Source organism: Pinus tabuliformis, chromosome Q (assembly GCF_031772625.1).
Source record: "Pinus tabuliformis cultivar Carrire ecotype Pingquan chromosome Q, CPIR1, whole genome shotgun sequence".
Lineage (NCBI taxonomy): Eukaryota > Viridiplantae > Streptophyta > Pinopsida > Pinales > Pinaceae > Pinus > Pinus tabuliformis.
Window position 1 is genome coordinate 1054806093 of NC_142296.1, and position 12577 is coordinate 1054818669.

Consider the following 12577-nt stretch of genomic DNA (forward strand, 5'->3'; position numbering starts at 1 on the left):
GTGGGTGCAGTTTGCACTAGGAAACATTGTTGTGTGTGGTATGAGCATTGGGTGCTCACTAGTTAGCTTCAGGCCTGTAGCATGGAATATTCAGTGACTCAATGTGTAGGGCCATGCCTGGAATTCCCGTGCATAAGAAGGAAATGCTTGAAGGCTTGTAATATTGCTAGTTATGTGCATGTATTCATGGCTTATGCTTATGATCGAACCATGGAGAGGGATTTCTTATTTACTCATGGAGTGATGGACTCCTTGTGATCTGCTTTGTATTGTATGTTCTTTGGTTTCTTTTATAAGCTTGATTTTCTTGTTCATCCCTCGAAAGATGCCTATAGATCTCTAAGTCGTGATTGGTCTGCTCCTTGGAAGATATTGAGGTCCTAAGGGACTGCAAACCTCTGAGAGTGTGAATGGAAAGGTCCTTGGCCTGGAAGGGTAATTCCTTGGCATGAATCGACACATCCCTGGCTTGAATGGACAAGTCCCTTGCCTGGATCGACAAGTCCCTGAAGTATGTCATGTATTGTTAGAAACCAAGACAATACTGAGAGGGGGGTGAATTAGTATTGTAGGAATTTTAAAACTTTCTTTCACTTGCAATGATATTAGGACACCAAGAAATATTTCAACAATTAATGCATATGAGCATGACAAGAAATAATATCAGTAACACAAAGAACACATAAATTCTTCAACTATTCTTCAATTCCTTCACAAGTCAAGCTACAACTTCTTGTTACAAATTTCTTTGGCTACAACTCACTAATTTATCAGCTACAACTGAATAGAGCTACAACCCCATACATTTACTAGCACCTACTGGAAGGAGATACAACCCTTGATCTGCAAGCTACAACTTGATTAACATCAATGATTCATTTTTCATCCATTTTCACACTAGAACCATGAATGCCACCTCAAAAATAAATTAATTTGTCCCTCTAAAATAAATTAATTTGCCCCTCAAAAACTCACCAACACACCTTCGACAATATCTTATTACATAACACACTAGAAGTATCAATTCACCTCTACTCACACCCTACTCAAAAATTTCTCACACCAAAATCCATCTAACCTTCTTTAACAATTCTGCTTATAAAGAAAATTGACTGATATTTTTAGCTTTTGTGCTTTTTAGTTAAATTCACTAGAATCCTTGCATGAGTCTTTAATTTTTGCCTTTGTCCTGTTCATTTCAGTCTTCTCAATCTTCTCATTATGTTACCAAGCTTTCATCTATTGTTTGAAACTCAAATTGTGAGTTAAACTTCTATTTTTTGCTATTATGGCTCTTTTACAAGGTTTAGTAGTGACTTTAGCTTTAATTCTAACTTTAGTCGACTATTGTTTTCAGCCAAACAACCAGATTTCCTACTAACACTCATCCATGATGTCAATGATTTTGTTACAGTGGATAAATCCCTCTTGCTGACAAGAGCGATCTCCCTAGATCCTAAAGGAAACTAGAAATAAACACACAATTGAATAACTTTTTCCCTAAACTTATTTCATTCAAATTGTAAATACAAGAGTAGGAGAGTAATCCTCTTACCTATTTGTGAAATGCTTGATTAAGATCCCTAATCTGTCTCGACAGAAGCTTCTCGATGTTCAAAAAGACCTGTAATCACAGACATAAAAGAGATCAAAGGCATATGCAATCATAACAACTTAATCTAATGATAAACGAGATTAGAAATTGAGATTATCTTACTGAATATCAAAAGAATAGTAAACCATTCATCATTTCAATAAGACAATACAATGGGAAAAAGGATCCTCCAAACTTTCCCAGAACAAACCAGGAGAAAAGCACCCACTAGAACCTTTCAAACAATAAAATCTTTAGGAGAATTTCTAGGCATCCTATACCAATCTTCTATTAATAAGATGTTTGGATTCCTCACCCTACCCATAATAAATAACAATCTGTGACTCTCCAAAGGTTGTTGGCAGCAAGAGATTGAGAAAAAGTGTAAATTTTTTTAGTCCCCCATTCTCTTAATTGTTTTAGAGATACCACACTGCTCCATTTAACAAAAAGAACACTATCAGAAAGCTTTTGACCCAAACCATAAAAACTGAAACTCATCTCCGAGAGAATTCCTTTTAATATTACTGCTATGAAAGACTGACTTCAATAAAATTAGAAAGAAATATTCATCACCCTCTATTTAAAAAAAAGACTGTCGATTTAGAAAAAAAATTACAAACTTCCACTTATTTGAACCATAGTTAAAAAAAAAAAAAAAAAAAAAAAAAAAAAAAAAATTGATTAAAAAAATTATAAACCTAATTACAATTTAACTTGGATATGAAAATGAAATGCCCATCACCAAAGTCCCGTACAATTGAACTTGGATATGGGACGTTTCATTTTCAATGATGTTAATTTACATTCATTACCAAATTCCTAGCATCACATTGTACTTCGATATGGGAAAGCATATAGAAAAACTTTGAAATGTAGGAAAAATAAGGTTATTTGATTTTATATAGTGTGAAAAAGCATCATTACCCATGCCAATGACCTTTCTAAAAACACACAGTCCCTACTAAAGGATAAAGAAATGCATCTGTACACAAAGTCATAACTTGCCTACCTCAGCCTATCCATCTTCTCCAACACCACTTTTATGACCAAATGTTTTAGTTGCAGGGGTGAAATACATTAATTAATTGACTGTATCTTTTCATACACAGAGGGTAGTCACAGGGATAAATAAATGCATCTGTACACACAGTCTCACAGCTTGCCTACCTCAGCCTTCCCATCTTCTCCAAACCCACTTTTATGATCCAATGTTTTAGTTGCAGGGGTGAAATACATAAATTAATTAATTGTATATTTTCATACACAGGGGGTAGTCATAGGGAGTTTTATTCAGATGCTCAGAGTTTAATATAAACAAAAGCGATTGTGGATAGACATGTTTTGCTGGTTACCATATCATGTTCAATTCAATGATAAAATCGACAACTTGACATAAAGTGTGTCAAATCCCCTCGTTTTAAACATGGTGGATATTATAATGATTTTCGTTCCCCTGATTTCTGACTTTTTAATTCCATGGGCAAACTTTCAGAACGAGAACAAGAGAACGGATAATTCTCCACTGTATTTAAAAGTTCAGACAGAGACTGAGAAGGAGCATGAGAGAATTCTCTGTTGTATTGAAAAAAATTCAGCCAACGATGGATTCAACTTTGTTTTTCCTTGTTTTTGGGTTGTTGTTTCAGCAAGCAATGGGCACTCATGTGAGTGGAACATTCTCTTTCCTGAACTCAGGAGAGCTGGGAGATTATGTTGGCGAATACGATGCCAACTACAAAGTGGCTCCACTAGCAACTTCGAATGGCATCTTCCTGTTGGTTTTCTTCAACACCACGCCCAATGCCTACGCCTTGTGTTAAGCTCTTTTAAGTTTTCCGAATGGCTGCCTACAATTACCGAAGTAAACTGCAATGATTTCTTTAATTTATAGAAACCAACTGTAGTAATTTTCTTAAATTACGGAAATCAATTGCAGTTAATTAATTTCTTGTTGGGAGCTTCTGAAGTGGTCCATTACTCCATTTGGAGTTCTCTACCATGATCTGTGGAACACCTGACACATAGCCAACATAAGCTTGATGGAAGCTTGGCTATATATATTTCTGTTTGGTCCCCAAGCTTGGATTTCAATCCCCTTCAGTTTTACACCATTAAGTTGAGAGAGCAGAGCTTGGAAGTGCCATACGGATGAAGGTTTTTGTGTGAATTTGGTAAATCTATGGGTTTTATAGTTTTCACTCTATTTTTATCTTCACTTCTTCAACTTTAACGTGGAGCGCCTAGTACGGAACTATTTTGGCAGCTACATAATCCGTGGGAAATCCCAATGACGCTGTTTACTGTAATTTCTTCTTGATTTCTGTGTAGTATTTAATCTTCCGTTGTAGTTACTATACGAATGAAGGCGCAATCATTACATTTATGCACCTCATCCAAGTATTGGTGCTTGAAACGTCTTAGCTTACAACAGTTTCAGTCCAGTTGTTGAGGTGGCTCTCAATCAAGTTGTTGGTTAAGGCCACATACACAGCATTCCAGCGAGGACGAATTAATCTCCAAAAGTCATTCACTCAGCGAAATTTATCAATGTTTAACCAGAACTTGTGCACAAAAAGGTTGTTCGGTCTCAAGCATACTTGTTGACATCTGAAGCGGGTTTTAATCAGTCAAGAGGGTTGCATTCTTTGTTAAGAATTGGAGAAATAGTGACAAAGTGCATCAATGGCCGGGGTATTTTTCTTGGGCATTAAAGTTTTATTTTTAGATTCTTTTAAGTATTTAATTCTGCATATTAAAGAATCATTATTTTAGCTTACATTTGGTATCAGAGCCTTATTTTATCTCTGCTTTGGTGTGTGAAAATTTACAACGATGTTTTAATTTTATTTTATCTTGTTATTGCCGTCATTTACAATGATATTGATACTTATGGCAGTTTTTACTCATACTCTATCACTTATAGTTCTCTTAAAGTTCTGGTTAAATTAGTGTAGAGTCATATGGAGTTTATTTAAAATGTCATTTTGACTTATTCTTTTCACCGAACATTGTTTTTGACTCTGGTTAAAGAAATGTTCATAATTTTATAAGTAAATTTTTAAGTGTTTCATTAGTGCGGTAATTGTTTCCGCTTTCCATATTTTTTTAAATTGCTTCATATTAAATTGTGTATACGCCATTTCACTTAGCATGAAATGTGAAGTACTATGTATATTTTTGTTTATGCAATTTATAATAAATAATGTCTAGTGATCCATATAATTTTAATTGATTAGAGAATAGCCACATCATCTCTAATTAAATAATATTATATATTATGATTGGTTAGGATCACATAAAGATTATTTAGACATCAAATTATAATTAATTATGCTAAATATAATAAATTTTATCCCACATGAATTTTTATTATATTTATGTAATTAATTAGGATAAAATATTCATAACTTACCCACAGGAATTATGAATCAATAGTTTTATCATAAAGTTCAAAACTAAGATAGAATTTATATCAAATTATAATCATAATATACTCTTAGAATTATGAATTAAGTGAATAATTTGATAAATTCTATCATAAAGAATAATTGAATCTGCTTGAATTAGAAATTTGGCCCACAGGCAATTTTTATGTCATTAGATTCAATTTTGAGCATGATTTACATTGGTAAAACATGAAATTTTATTTAGGCCTCAATTTTAACATAAGCATGTGATCTTTAATTTTGATGCAGTTGTACAACCTGCAAATTTCTCTGAAATTCGTTGTGATATCTCTGAACATAAGGGAGATAACTATAAGGTCTGGAAGGAGAGGGTTCTCCTTCATTTCGGGTGGATGGACATAGACTATGCTATTAGGAAAGATGAACCACCGACACTCACTAATACCAGCACTGCAGCGGACATCACGCTTTATGAACGATGGGAGAGATCTAATCGCCTAAGCATGATGTTCATTAAGACTAAAATTTCAGCTGGTATTCGTGGTTCTGTTGATCAACATGAAAAGGTCCGGGACTTGTTAAAAGCCATTGATGATCAATTCGTCACTTCAGATAAGGCACTAGCAAGCACCCTAATCACGAAGTTCTCATCCCTAAGGCTCACCAGTGTGAAAGGTGTGCGCGAGCACATCATGCATATGAAGGACACTGTAGCTCAATTGAAGAAACTCGAGGTTGAAATATCGGAGTCTTTCTCAGTGCACTACATCCTGAACACCCCTCCGCACCAATACGGACGCTTCAAAATATCATACAACACACATAAGGATAAATGGTCAATTAATGAACTCATGACCATGTGTGTTCAAGAGGAAGAGAGACTGGTGATGGAACTGGGAGAAAGTGCAATGCTGGCAACGCGTGGAAAGGGCAAATCTCAAGCCAATCGGAAAGGGAAAGGCAAAGTACCTCCCCAAGCTTATATCAAGAAGGATTCCAAGTGTTTCTTCGGTAAAAAGAAGGGACACATGAAGAAGGAATGTGCTAAATTTCAGAAATGGCTTGCGGACAAAGGTAATTTAATCTCGTTTGTTTGTTATGAATCTAATATGGTTAATGTTAATATTAACACATGGTGGATTGATTCTGGATCAACAATTCACATTTCGAATTCCTTGCAGGGTTTGAAAAACCTAAGGAAGCTAGTGGGAAGTGAGCAAATCATCTTATCAGGAAACAAGATGGGCTCGCATGTGGAAGCTATAGGAACATGTTATTTAACTTTAAGTAGTGGCTTTGTTTTAGAATTAGAAAAGACCTTTTATGTTCCAAGTTTTTTAGAAACTTGATTTCAATATCAAGGCTTGTACCTTTTGGATATTCCTTTAACTTTTCAGAAAAATCCTTCAGTCTATTTTATAAATCTGATTATGTTGGGAATGGTATTTTGTCTAATGGGCTTTACTGCATTAATTTACAAAACAATGTCACTTATGATTCAATGCATGTTCACACTAGCACTAAAAGATGTGTTATTAATGAAGATTCCTCTAAATTATGGCACCGAAGACTAGGTCATATCTCCATAGAAAGAATTGAAAGATTGGTAAATGAAGGGGTACTTAATACTCTGGATTTCACTGATTTTGAGACTTATGTGGACTGCATAAAGGGAAAGCAGACCAACAAGTCAAAGAAAGGTGCCAATAGGAGTTCGGACATATTATAGATCATACATACTGATATATGTAGTCCAGACATGGACTCACATGGTCAGAGATACTTCATCTCCTTTATAGATGATTACTCACGATATATGTATCTCTACATGCTTCATAAAAAGAGCGAAGCATTAGATGCCTTTAAGATCTTCAAGGCTGAAGTAGAGAAACAATGCGGCAAGCAAATTAAGATCATGAGATCAGATAGAGGTGGAGAATATCATGGTAGATACATAGAAGATGGAAAAGCACGTGGGCCATTCGCTAAATTTCTTCAAGAGCATGGGATTGTTTCCCAATACACCATGTTTGGTTCACCCGACCAGAATGGTGTAGCAGAAAGAAGAAACAGAACATTATTGGACATGGTGTGGAGTATGCTTAGCAGCTCCAATCTTCCTAAATCCTTGTGGATTGGAGCACTTAAGACGACAGTGTATATATTAAATCGAGTTCCAACCAAGGCTGTTCCTAAAACACCATTTGAATTATGGAAAGGTTGGAAACCGAGTTTGCGACATATGTGCATTTGGGGATGCCCGTCTGGAGTGAGAATATATAATCCACAAGAGAAGAAGCTGGACCCAAGGACCATTAGTGGGTATTTCATTGGATATGCTAAAAGGTCTAAAGGTTACAGATTTTATTGTCCATCTCACAACACTAGGATTATGGAATCAAGAAATGCAAAGTTTCTTGAAAATGACTTGATCAATGGGAGCAATCAAACCAGGAACATAGTTTCTGAGAAGGATCATTTAGAATCTCAACCTTCCACCTCAAGTGATAGATTGGTTATTGTTCATAGCACCCCTCAAGTACAAACTGGTGTTAACAACCAATTGTTGAAGTTCCACAAGATGCTGACGAAATTCCAGTAGATCAGGTAGTTCAAAAGTTTCCACGAACTTTTGAACAACAAGTTGAACCACATACTTCTTAGGAAGATGATGGTACAACATTAAGAAGATCTACTAGACCAAAGAGATCAGCAATTCCTGATGATTATTTTGTGTATCTGCAAGAATCTGACTACAACATTGGAGCTGAAAATGATCCCGAGTCCTTTTCACAAGCCATGAGTTGCAAAGAATCAGAATTATGGTACGATGCCATGAAGGAAGAGATGAATTCCATAAAGAGTAACGAAGTCTGGGTTCTTGTTGAGTTGCCTAATGGTGCAAAATCCATTGGATGTAAATGGGTCTTTAAGACAAAGAAAGGCTCATTGGGCAACATTGAGAGATACAAGGCAAGACTTATTGCTAAGGGATTCACTCAGAAAGAAGGAATCGACTACACAGAGACTTTTTCTCCTGTATCTAAGAAAGATTCCTTGCGCGTTATTATAGCATTAGTAGCCCATTTCGACTTGGAGTTGCAACAAATGGATGTGAAAACAACTTTTCTCAATGGAGATCTAGAGGAGGAGGTTTACATGAAACAACTTGAAGGATTCCCCTCTAGTGATGGTGAGCAATTGGTTTGCAAACTCAAGAAGTCATTATATGGTTTAAAACAAGCATCCCGCCAACGGTATTTGAAATTCCATAATGTAATTTCTTCTTTCGGTTTTGTAGAAAACATTATGGATCAATGTATATATGTGAAAGTCAGTGGGAGTAAAATTTGTTTTCTTGTTTTATATGTGGATGACATTTTACTAGCAACCAATGATAAGGGTTTGCTACATGAGGTGAAACAATTCCTCTCTAAAAATTTTGATATGAAGGATATGGGTGAGGCATCTTATGTCATTGTCATTAAGATCCATAGAGACAGATTTCGAGGCATGTTGGGTCTGTCACAGGAAACCTATATTAATAAAATTTTAGAGAGATTTCGGATGAAGGATTGTTCACCAAGTGTAGCTCCCATTGTGAAGGGTGATAGGTTCAATTTGAACCAATGCCCGAAGAACGACTTTGAAAGGGAACAAATGAAGAACATTCCATATGCTTCTGTTGTCGGAAGCCTAATGTATGCTCAAGTCTGCACAAGACTTGACATTGCATTTGTTGTGGGAATGTTGGGACGATATCAGAGTGATCCAGGTTTAGACCACTGGAGAGCTGCAAAGAAAGTAATGAGGTACCTTCAAGGAACCAAAAACTACATGCTTATGTATAGACAGACGGACAATTTGGAAGTAATTGGCTACTCAGATTCTGACTTTGCTGGATGTGTTGATTCACGCAAATCAACATCAAGATACATTTTTATGATGGCCAGTGGAGCTATATCATGGAGGAGTGCCAAGCAGACCTTGATTGCCACTTCCACTGTGGAAACCGAGTTCGTCTCCTGTTTTGAGGCTACTTTACATGGTGTATGGCTTAAGAGTTTCATTTTTGGGCTTAGAATTATGGATTCTATCTCTAAGCCATTGAGAATATATTGTGATAATTCAGCTGCTATTTTTATGGCTAAAAACAACAAAAGTGGAAGTCGAAATAAACATATCGACATTAAGTACTTAGCTATAAGGGAATGTTTTAAAGAAAAGAAAGTGGTCATTGAGCACATCAGCATTGAGTTGATGATTGCTGATCCTTTGACTAAGGGCATGCCACCGTTTAAATTCAAGGATCATGTAATGAATATGGGACTTGGTTCCATTATGTAGTTTCTCATTGTATGGACAATGTTATTTTAATGAAATTCTTAATTATTGTGATGTTTTTCTCATATTTATGTGCACCTTAATATAATTTTAGAAAATTCATCTATGTAGGACCAGGAATAAACATAAGGTTTATTCATTAAGAAATTGTTGCCACATAAATTATAATAAGAATAAATACATAGTAATACATGGAAGATAATACTCGTCATTAGAGGACTTATCGCCATGATTCATGTATCTATTACTTAATACAGATTATCAATGGGGTTTAAGATGAGACATTAAGATTTGGAAGTATGGACCAAGTGGGAGAATGTTAAGCTCTTTTAAGTTTTGCCAACTGCTACCTACAATTACTGAAGTAAATTGCAGTCATTTCCTTAATTTCTGGAAACTAACTGCAGTAATTTCCTTGAATTACAGAAATCAACTGCAGTTAATTAATTTCTTGTTGGGAGCTTCTGAAGTGGCCCATTACTCCATCTGGAGTTCTCTACCATGATCTGTGGAACACCTGACACATAGCCAACAGAAGCTTGATGTAAGCTTGGCTATATATATTTCTGTTTGGTCCCCAAGCTTGGATCTCAATCCCCTTCAGTTTTACACCATCAAGTTGAGAGAGCAGAGCTTGGAAGTGCCATACGGATGAAGGTTTTTGTGTGAATTTGGTAAATCTAAGGGTTTTATAGTTTTTACTCTATTTTTATCCTCGCCTCTTCAACTTTAACGTGGAGCACCTAGTATCGAACTATTTTGGTAGCTACATAATCTGTGCGAAATCCCGATGATGTTGTTTACTGCAGTTTCTTCTTGATTTCTGTGTAGTGTTTAATCTTCCACTGGAGTTACCAGACGAATGAAGGCGCAATCATTACATTTATGCACCCCATCCAAGTATTGGTGCTTGAAATGTCTTAGCTTACAACAGTTTCAGTTCAGTTGTTGAGGTGGCTCTCAATGAAGTTGCTGGTTAAGGCCACATACACAACATTCCAGCGAGGACAAATTAATCTCCAAAAGTCATTCCCTCAGCGAAATTTATCAATGTTTAACCATAACTTGTGCACAGAAAGGTTGTTTGGTCTCAAGCATACTTGTTGACATCTAAATTGGGTTTTAATTAGTCAAGAGAGCTACATTCTTTGTTAAGAATTGGAGAAACAGTGACAGAGTGCATCAATGGCTGGAGGTATTTTTCCTGGGCATTAAATTTTTATTTTTAGATTCTTTTAAGTATTTAATTCGCATATTAAAGAATCATTGTTTTCGCTTACACCCTGGGCATTCGGATGGGCTACCATGGAAATGCAGAAACCATGAGGTTCGTGTGGACTGCCAATAGGAACGATCTCGTCCGAGAGAATGCCACTCTCAAATTCGGCTCCGACGGAAACCTCCTCCTCTCAGAGGTAGATGGGTGCATGGTTTGGTCCACAAACACTTCTAGCAAGGGCGTCGTGGGAATCGAACTCTGGACCAACGACAACCTGGTGCTCTATGACCAAAAAAATAGAACGGTGTGGCAGAGTTTCGATCACCCGAATGATAGTCTCTTAGTGGGGAAATCACTGAACGTTGGGGGCGTGAAGAAACTGTTGAGCCACGTGTCAGACAAAGATGGATCGGAGGGCCCTTACAGTCTTGTAATGGAAGCCAAAGGATTTGCTCTGTATGCCAGCTTTCCGGACCCTCTGCCTTACTGGAATCTCAGCTTCTACGACACGAGTGTAAAGGACATCTATGCCATCACGCACACCTACAAGAAGTTGGTGAGTAGCATAACGTTCTTGAGCGATCCAGAAGCCGAGAATGGGTTTCGTCAGGAGATGGAGATGAAATTGGCCAGCTTCACTGCAGCACCAGAGTTCAGGGCATCGAAACTCTGCAACCTCATTTCTGAAGAAACCACCATGGCTCTCTATGGTTTCAATATCCCCAGATTTAACACTACTCTGTCCTTTCTGAGATTAGACTCCGATGGAGATCTGAGAATGTATACTTACTCGCCCGATATTGAATTGAATACCTGGGATATTACACACCAGCGATTTGGTTGTTGGCAAGGAGTGCCTCAATGTCGTCTTCCGAGGAAATGTGGAGGATTTGGGGTTTGTGAGAAGGGTCAATGCGTGGCCTGCCCTCAAATCGATGGCTGGAAAGGCTGGTCTACTAGCTGCTTGCTCCCTTCCCTTCCAAACTGAAAAGATGCTTCTTCCAATTCTTTTGTCGATTTCGCCAACAAATATGTGAATGCAAGCCAAACTGGAAAAACAAAATTGGAAGAGTGCAAGAGGAGGTGTTTGAACAATTGTACTTGCGCGACATTCTTCTATTGGGAAGAGTCATCTGCATGCTTTCAGACCCAGACTGTGGATACTCTCAACCAGCTTGGGAATAGCACACACCTTGCATTCATTAAGACTGTTAAAAAGGTTTAACTATTTGTCCCCTTCTTCATGTACTGTATGCCATCAGATGACTACTTTTCTGGTCCTTGGTTTTTAATAAAATATAATAAGAGATTATATTGGTAGCCTTTAGATGGCCATGTTAGGAAAGTATTATGTGAATCATAAATTGCCAAAAATAATAAAAGATAAAAAAGTGGTAATCATTTGCATTTTAGTTATGCAATTTTTTGTTATGACCATTCCTAGAATACATTTTAATTATTTAATTGTTTGCTTTTAGATTAAAGTAATAGAGATTAAAGCATGTATTGTAGTTTGAATTGGTAATTTTTAAGATGGGTATATCATTAAATTATTATTTTATTAAATTTACATAAGCAATAAATAAATTAAAATTTGTATATATATATATATATATATATATGGGGGAAAAAAATATAAATATTTATAAGTGATAAATATATATAGATGGTTATTTGAAAAGAAGAATAATTTGTATTTTATTTTTTTAAGTTGGATGTATATGTTTTATGCTATTTTTATCTTTTGAAGTATTTTTTACAAAATATATATTTTGGAATCTATATTTGCATCTTTAATTCTAGCTTACATCAAAAACTTACAATATATTAACTTTCTATTTCACATCAAGTGTCATACCATATAAAATTAAATAAGAATTAACACTCTATGGTATTAGATTCCTCACAATCATCAAACTCACTAATGCCCATAGATCTAGGAGGGAGGGGTCATGCCTCTTTGGAAGGAGCATCGAGTTTCATATTTAGTTCCCTAAAAATGTGACAAAA

The 12577-nt window shown here is 36.1% G+C and overlaps 1 pseudogene; it reads left to right on the forward strand.

Moving 5' to 3' along the window:
• Positions 1-3198: 3198 nt before the first annotated feature.
• Positions 3199-11792, forward strand: LOC149223127 (EP1-like glycoprotein 4; annotated as a pseudogene).
• The last annotated feature ends 785 nt before the right edge of the window (positions 11793-12577 follow it).